We start from the raw sequence: 9622 nt of genomic DNA, 5'->3' as shown, positions 1-9622 counted from the left end.
AGCTCATCACGTCTTTTACTTGAATCTTAAGTTCATGTTGTGGGGGTTTAGGGTAAAAGTTTAAGTGATTATTGTAAATAGACTTATTTCGACCTCATTGTTGAGTTTTATGCCTTAAAACTAGTAGATAGTAAACGTTATTAATTGATTGTCATCAATAAAGACTTATAGATGTTAATTCAATAAATTGTTTTATGTTGTTTGTCTATTTTTGTCTTAATAACCCTAAATCCAATAAATTATCCAAGGCTACCTTATATGTCTTGAACTGAATGTGAAGACATATAGGGATCAACGTTAAAGATACAACCTAAAGGGTCTATAATATAGGGATAAGACTAGGTACCTTATCCTGGCTATGGATACGTCCTACTTTGTAATTGATACAAACGAAATGATTCAATGTGTTCGTGTAGTTGACATGCGAGTGGAGGTATCCTATTTAATGAGTTTGCATAAGACCGGACCGCAAAATAGTAACCATTAGATGTCACAGTTAACTAGTTAGGTTCCTATTTCAATAGGATGACCTAGGCGACTTAGTCTTAATCCTACGTATATTATGAACTCTTGTTCATGAGGGATTGTCCTTTGATTTGTATAGGTGAAGGTGACCAGTTTTTTGATCTAGTACGCCTCCCATTTTGGGGACAAAACCCAATGAGGAGCTGGGAACATAATAATATAAGATGGAATTCACTCCTTCCCGTCTTAAGGATAAGTAGATGAGTGTTCCTTTAAGTGGTATCTCCGAGACTTGGACAAAGAGCCCTACCCTCTCATTAACCTGATGATGGGCAAAAATGCATGTCATTATAGGCCTTTTATTTAGAATTATGAGGGCTGATAAGTAGAATATGCAGCGAGTATACTAAGAATTCATGAGAAAATGAGCTTGCGTCGATCAACATATAAAATCTCGGGTAACCCATTATTATGCGTTACTTTGCATCCAATAGTCTATTTTTGTAGCTAACGTAGGAATCGATCACATGTGGTGAATCTCACCATCGCAGAGGCGTTGCATATGCGATCGCATACACTCAATGCATGGATGTTGCGGCCATTAACCACATGCATCTATCACATAGAGGTTGTGGCTACAGAGTAATAACCATAATAGAGGGATGAACGTAGGGGTGGTGGAATGCATTGATACTTCAGAAACCAAGCATGAACGCATACCTCGGGAGTATCAAAAGGTGATGTTGACATTTCACCTACCACGCCGTTTGCAGTAGAGATTCAAATCAGGTCCATCATGCCATTAGTAGCAGAAATTCAGAGAAGAACCATTAATGCTGTCGGCAATCAAGCTCTATAAATAAAAGCCTCAGCACCCAACTTCAAGTATCCAAGGTTCCCTGCCTGAAAGCATCCGGGGTTCTCTGCCTTAGGGCAGATCCTTGTGATCCAGACGAAAGCATGAGAAGAGAGTCTTGAGAGTTTTTCATCCCTTCAACCATTTCGAGTGACGACCGGAGCTTCACTGGAGTTAGATCTCAAGAGAGACTACACCACCACCCATCCATGGCACCACCGGTAGCCTTGACACACATCTGACGGAAGCAAGACATTGCTTCCATCTGGCCCTCTATATTTTTTCTATCTTTGTATTGTATTACATTGTGGCTTAAGAGATTAATACATTTTGTGATCAATGCATCTCTATATTTTCCTTCGATTCCATCTCCATCTTCATTTACTTAGCATCCTTTACTTTCATTGCACCACTAAGTCAGACTGCTAGAGTATTGCACACTTAATCATGTGGCATAGACATATGAAGCATGTAGCAAACCACCGAGAGGTGTGCGTTGCGTGAATGTTGTGAGAAAATCCTATTTGCCTAGTGTGAAGCTGTAACAACACTTGTCTATAAGCAGATGCAATTCTTGTCTATGAGTAGAATCAACAGTGACCAACTACCCGGGAGGGTAAGTAGTTGAACGCATTAAGCAAAGTAAGCAGTGTTTCTAGAGATAGGAATAATCTTATGTCAACCATGTTTATGTGATTACCTTGTCTTATGAGCGCATCATTCATCATTTAGGCATACTTGAGAGAGTAGTCTAAAAACCAAATCTAGGCTTGAGAGAGTCAGATTGGATTGCATAAGCAAGAATAGAGGCTTAGAGATAAACTCTATGATAACTGGTAGAAATGCTAGTTATTATAAGCCTTTTATTTAGAATTATGAGGGCTAATAAGTAGAAAATGTGGTGATAATACTTAGAATATGTGAAGAATTGAGTTTTGCGTCGATTAGCACCTAAATCCTCACTAACCCTAATATTATGCGTTACTCCATGCCAAAGTGTCTATTTTTGTAGCTATCGCAGGAATCAAACGCATGTGTTGGAAACAAGCAATCGCAGACAAATGCATGCGCTGAAGCCAGGAAACCATGCGCTAAAAATCGAGTTATCGCATAGACGAATGCATGCAATGACCGAATGTGTCCGTCGCATGAAAATTGCGATGATCAAGCAAATGCGGTGATCAATTGGAGATTGCGGCCACGGAGTGACAACCATAGTAGAAAGACGATCGCAAGATGGGTAGAACGCATTGATACTTTAGCTGAATCAAGCTCGATGAATACCTTGGGAGTATCAACAAGATAAGACGATGTGACATTGCCCATACCGCGAAAAAAGCAGCAGTGAGACATAACGCAATCATGATAGCTGTCGGCGTTTAAACCCTATAAATAGCCCCTTTGACCTTCATTTAAAAGCATATGAACTTCTGCCTCAAGGTAGAGGTTTGCGATCACAGATGAGAGCTTGAGCAAGATTTTCAGTGAGAATTCTTCACCTCCACAAACCAGACCGAGTGACGATCGGGGCTTTTGTCGGAGATAGAGCTCGAGAGACATTTCCACTATTCATCCATGGCACCACCGGCAGCCTTGACGTAGAGTCTTTCATTTCTCCTTTAACCTCTGTATTGTATTATATTTTAGCTTAAGATATTAAGACATTTTGTAATCAATGCATATCTTGATTCCTTCAATTCCATCTTCATCATCATCTGTATCTTTATCATCATTTACCTTCATCGTTTTTTTATCAAAGGCAATTGCATACTTAATCGTGTAGCCTAGAGATAGGACGCATGTAGCAACCCACCGAGAGGTGTGTGTTGTACGAGTATAGTGAGTTAATCCTCTTTGCTTGGTAAAAAGGTTGTAGCAACGCTTGTCTATGAGTTGTTGCAATACTTGTCTATAAGTAATTAGTTGCGTCTACCTACCTGAGAAGGTAAGAGATGGAACGCATTAAAGCAAAGTATTCATTGTTCCTAGAGATAGACACAATCTTATGTTCGACGCAATCATACACTATAGAGATATAGTCATGCGGCTGACCATCGAGAGGTGTGCGATGCGTTAGTGTGACGAGCTAGGATTACTTGAGTGATTTAAGATAATAAACATTACTATGCGTTAATAGTTGTTGTGTATCTACCTACTCTCATTGCAAGTCTTCTATTGCTCAATCTGTTTATATAGGAGTAAGAGTAGTGTGTAAATCCATTAAACTTCTTCTTTTTATTTTTATTCATCGCCTCAAATGCATTACTTCACAAGCATTATTGAGTGACAAGTCCCTGTGTTCAACCTCGGATTACCCGAGAAACTTGCGTTCGCGTTATACTTGGTGCGAGCGTAAGAAAACTTGTGATAGGAACGCGTGGTCATTGCATACTAGATTAACGCATTCTCATTCCAATGCATGACCTCTGACGCATGGGCGTAAATGCATAGCTTAAGCCATGTCTAACGCATGATTGCATGCACAACCCCATCCCTAATTTTCCTTCCAACAAGATTTTGGCGCCGTTGCCGAGGACTTGGCAACTAATGTTTTATGAAGTTTTGTGTTTTCACCGGCACCCTTTCAATCTTAGGTGTATTGTAGATTGTGCGACCAAGCTGCAAACAATATTTGAAGTATAGACGATGCGTTGAAAGTCAAATATTGACCCCGAGATAGAAAGGCTATCTGTTGCATGAGCTGGAAGCAGTCTTAGGCGCATGTCAACCATCATGCGTCCAACAATTGCTGGAAGCTTCAATGGCTAGGGCGAACTCCTTGACCCAAGTAGTTGAGAACCATCTCCTCCATGGGAGACTCCTTGCAGTGACAACACTCCAATTTCTCCAAGGAAGTCTTCTACTCTATCTTTACCTTGCTTTCTTAGTATAGTTTATTTTTATTGTTATTTTGGATATGCGACTGCTTCCTTGGTTGTGGTGCGTTTGCTTCTTATAGGTGCGATAATAACTCTCTTCAGTGCGCAATTACAACGGAAGATCCTCCACATCCTTCAACGCATGGCTTCAATCGTATGAATTCCAACGTATTGTCGCATGCTTTATTCTACTTAAGGTTCTGTTCTTGTTATCTTTTATGCATTATCCTTTTGAAATTCTCCTTGTCTGATTGTGGTTCTTTGTGATGCATCTATGATGGCACAAATAATACATCGCATCCTCTAACTAGTATCATAAGGGTCTCCATACTTTTAATAGCTTCTTCAAATTATGAAAGTCTACAGCTTTATTGTGTGCAAACCCTTGCTCAAACATTTGTTTTCACATTCCTGTTGAGTTAGTTTTTAGCTTGCATTGAGAACGCTGCCACACTCTAAGTTTGGGAGTGGTAGTGGTCTCGGAGAATTGCGTTCACTACATTTCGGTGATTCCTTAAAAAAAAATGGGAATAATAACTCCGCTGTCAACGCAATGGGAAAACCCATGTTGATAAGAGTTAAGCTGTGAAAGGCACTTGCTCGAAGTTGGATGTTTGCATGATACCCATGGGGGCAAACCAAAATGAAGTTAAGTCGCCAGAATCAACGCATAAGCGTAACTCCTCTGTCGGGCGCAAGTCAAATTAAGAAAGACATGAGTTGAGTTGAACATGGAACGCAACCGAAATTGGATGCCCACATGACACACGTGGGGGTAAGCCAAAATGAAGAGCATAACCAGGATTCAACGCTGCATTTGAATAAATAATTGCATAATCTTGAATTGTTTTGAACGAATGCATTCTCAAGAGCTGAAGGAAAAGTTGCGGAGAATGAATAAAAAAAGTTTTTGAGCAAAGGCTTGCCGAATTTAACTTAGAAAAGATTTCTTTGAAGAAGCAACCGAAGTGAAGGAGATTGCGTCCATGGTTAGAGGTACGAGTAAATTATATTCTGAAAAGCTGGTAATCGCAAAGAAACGCCGGAAGGTGAGTTAAGAATTTCTTGAGTATAACGCATGCTTGAGGACAAGCATGATTCTAAGTTTGGGGGTGTGATAACTAGCAGAAATGCCAGTTATTATAAGCCTTTTATTTAGAATTATGAGGGCTAATAAGTAGAAAATGCGGTGATAATACTTAGAATATGTGAAGAATTGAGTTTTGCATCAATTAGCACCTAAATCCTCACTGACCCCAATATTATGCGTTACTCCATGCCAAAGTGTCTATTTTTTGTAGCTATCGCAGGAATCAAACATGCGTTGGAAATAAGCAATCGCAGACAAACACATGCACTAAAGCTAGGCGACCACAAAGACAAACTCATGTGCTAAAAATCGAGTTATTGCATAGATGAATGCATGTGGTGATCAAATACGTCCATCGCATGAAAATTGCAGTGATCAAGCGAATGCGGTGATCAATTGGAGATTGCGGCCATGGAGTGACAACCATAATAGAAGGACGATCGCAAGATGGGTAGAACACGTTGATACTTTAGCTGAATCAAGTTCGGACGCATACTTAGGAGTATCCACAAGATAAGACGATGTGACATTGCCCATACTGCGACAAAAGTAGCAGTGAGACATAACGCAATCATGATAGTTGTCGGCGTTTAAACCCCATAAATAGCCCCTTCGACCTTCATTTCAAAGAATTCGAACTTCTGCCTCAAGGAAAAGGTTTGCGATCACAGATGAGAGCTTGAGCAACATTTTCAGTGAGAATTCTTCACCTCTACAAACCAGACCGAGTGACGGCCGGAGCTTTTGCTGGAGATAGAGCTCGAGAGAGACATCTCCACCATTGATCCATGGCACCACTGGCAGCCTTAATGCAGAGTCTTTCATTTCTCCTTTAACCTCTGTATTGTATTACATTTTAGCTTAAGATATTAAGATATTTTGTAATCAATGATATCTTGATTCCTTCAATGCCATTTTCATTATCATCTGTATCTTTATCATCATTTACCTTCATCATTTATTTATCAAGGGCAATCACATACTTAATCGTGTAGCCTAGAGATAGGATGTATGTAGCAACCCACCGAGAGGTGTGCGTTGTGCGAGTATAGTGAGTTAATCCTCTTTGCTTGGTAAAAAGGTTGTAGCAACGCTTGTCTATGAGTTGTTGTAATACTTGTCTATAAGTAATTAGCCGCGTCTAACTGCCTGAGAAGGTAAGAGATGGAATGCATTAAAGCAAAATATGCATTGTTTCTAGAGATAGGCACAATCTTATGCTCGACGCAACCATGCATTATAGAGATATAGTCATGCTGCTGGCCACAGAGAGGTGTGCGATACGTTAGTGTGACGAGCTGGGATTACTTGAGCGATAAACATTACTATGCGTTAATGGTTGTTGTCTATCTACCTATTCTCATCGCAAGTCTTCTATTGCTCAATCTATTTAGATGGGAGTAGGAGTAGTGTGTAAATCTATTAAACTTCTTCTTTTTATTTTTAGTCACCTCAAACGCATTACTTCATAAGCATTATTGAGTGAAAAGTCCCTGTGTTCGACCTCGGATTACTCGAGAAACCTTCATTCGCGTTATAATTGGCGCGAGCGTAAGAAAACTTGTGATAGGAACACATGGTCATTGCATACTAGATTAACACATTCTCATTCCAACGCATGACCTCTGACGCATGGGCGTAAATGCATAGTTTAAGCCATGTCTAACACATGATTACGTGCGCAACCCCATCCCTAATTTTCCTTCCAACATTTTGTTTGCTATTACATAGCACATGCATCCTATAGGATGCGGTCACAATGCATGCATCTAGAAGTAGGATATGGTGGTATGCGGTCATCTAGTTTATGTGTGAGAGCACGTGAGTAGGAATAGAAACTTAGAAATAAGGCCTCTCGACACTATCGCATATACATCGCATGCGTCTTCGTTAAGTGTGTGTAGCATAATCGCATAGCTTGCGTTGGCTGAGGTTACCTTTGCGATCAAGCTTAGTGTTGCGGTGAAGTCATCCCCGCCATTTTATCTATTTTCCCATGCATTTTATTACACGTTAACAGTTACCGTGTCTCTATCTCTCATAGTCATACTTCCACTACTTAATCTATTAGTTAGAAGTTGGAGTAGTGCATAGCCCATAACCTTCAATATTCCTTTATTTTTCACCGTAAACACTTTACTTTATAAGGTTTAGCTACAAGTCCCTGAGTTCGACCTTAGATCACCCGAGAAACTTGCGATCTTGTTATACTTGGCGAGAGAGCAAGAAAACTTGTGGCAGGAACGCATGGTTATTGCATACATTCTTAGACGCATATTGCATATTTGACGCATGTCCAGCGATGCATGGAGAACAAACGATAAACACATATTTATTTACCCACATTTCCTAAACCATCAAGTTTTTGGTGCCGTTGCTGGGGACTTGGCAGCTAATAGTTTGTTGAGTTTTGTGTTTCTGCAGGCAACCTTTTTACCTTGGGAGTATTGTAGCTTGTGCGACCAAGCTGCAAATAATATTTGAAGTGTAGGCAATGTACCGAAAGCCAGTATTGACCCTAAGATAGAAGGGAAATCAGTCGCATGAGCTGAAGGTAGTTATAAGCGCATAGTGACCAGTATGCGCCCAACAATTACTGGAAGTTCCAATGATCAGGGCGAGCCTCTTGGCCTAAGCAGTTGAGAACAATCTCCTGCATGGAAGACTTCTTGTGGTGGCTTCACTCTAAGGGACGTCTTCTACTCTATCTTTACCTTGCTTTTCTAGTTTAGTTTATTTTTATTGTTATTTTGGATATGCGGTTGCTTTCTTGGATGCAGTGCGTTTGCTTCTTGTAGGTGCGACAACAATTCTCCTTGGTGCACAGTTACAACGGAAGAATCCTCTCCATCATTCAACGCATGGCTTTGACCGCATGAATTCTAAGGCATGGTCGCAAGTGTTATTCTACTCAAAGGTTCTTTTCTTGTTATCTTGTGTGCATTATCCTTTTTAAATTCTCTTTTGTCCTCTTGCCTACCTTTGCGTTGCATCTATGATGGTACATATAATTCACTACATCCACTAACTAGACATCGCAAAGCTCACCTCCCTTTTAATAGCTTCTTCAAAATTTTACAATCTAAGTTTTATTATGTGTAAACCTCTGCTCAAACATCTATTACCGCATTCTCCATGAGTTTGTCTTTAGTTTTTCAACAAGAGCGCTGCTGATCTCTAAGTTTAGGGGTGGCAGTGGTCCCAAAAAATGCGTTCATTACATTGCGATGCTATTAAAAAAAATGTTCAGGAATAAAAACTATACTGTCAGCGCAAAGGGGAAACTCAAGCTGATAAAAGTTAAGTTGTGAAAGGCACTTACCCGTAGTTGGATCATTATACTCTGAGAGGCTGGTCATCACAAGGGAAAGTCAGAGGGTGAATTATGAATTTCTTAAGTATAAAGCATCCTTGAGGACAAGCATGATTCTAAGTTTGGGGGTGTGATGATGGGCAGAAATGCACGTCATTATAGGCCTTTTATTTAGAATTATGAGGGCTGATAAGTAGAATATGCGGCGAGTATACTAAGAATTCATGAGAAAACGAGCTTGCATCGATCAACATATAGAATCTTGGTTAACCCACTATTATGCGTTACTTTACGTCTAATTGTCTATTTTTGTAGCTAACGTAGGAATCGATCGAATGCGGTGAATCTTGCCATCGCAGAGGCGTCGCATATGCGATCACATATGCTCGACACATGGATGTTGCGACCATTAACCGCATTCATCCATCGCATAGAGGTTGCGGCTATAGAGTAATAACCATAATAAAGGGATGAACGCAAGGGTGGTGGAATGCGTTGATACTTCAAAAACCAAGCATGAATGCATACCTCAGGAGTATCAAAAGGTGATGTTGACATTTCACTTACCACGCCATTTGCAGTAGAGATTTAGAGCAGGTCCATAACATTGTTAGCATCAGAAATTCAGAGAACGACCATTAATGCTGTCGGCGATCAAGCTCTATAAATAGAAGCCTCAGAGCCCAACTTCAAGTATCCAAGGTCCCTGCCTGAAGGCATCCGGGGTTCTTTACCTTAGGGCAGATCCTTGTGATCCAGACGAAAGCGTGAGAAAAGAGTCTTGAGAGTTCTTCATCCCTTCAACCATTCCAAGTGATGACCGGAGCTCCGCCAGAGTTAGATCTCGAGAGAGACTACTCCACGACCCATCTATGGCACCACCGATAGCCTTGACACATATCTGATGGAAGCAAGACATTGCTTCCATCTGGCTCTCCATATCTCTTCTATATTTGTCTTGTATTACATTGTGGCTTAAGAGATTAATACATTTTGTGATCAATGCATCTCTATATTTT

This window comes from Benincasa hispida, chromosome 11 (assembly GCF_027475165.1).
Source record: "Benincasa hispida cultivar pf3 chromosome 11, pf3_genome.v1.1, whole genome shotgun sequence".
Taxonomy (NCBI): domain Eukaryota; kingdom Viridiplantae; phylum Streptophyta; class Magnoliopsida; order Cucurbitales; family Cucurbitaceae; genus Benincasa; species Benincasa hispida.
The sequence above is the reverse complement of the archived record's forward strand: the minus strand, read 5'-3'. Positions refer to the sequence as shown.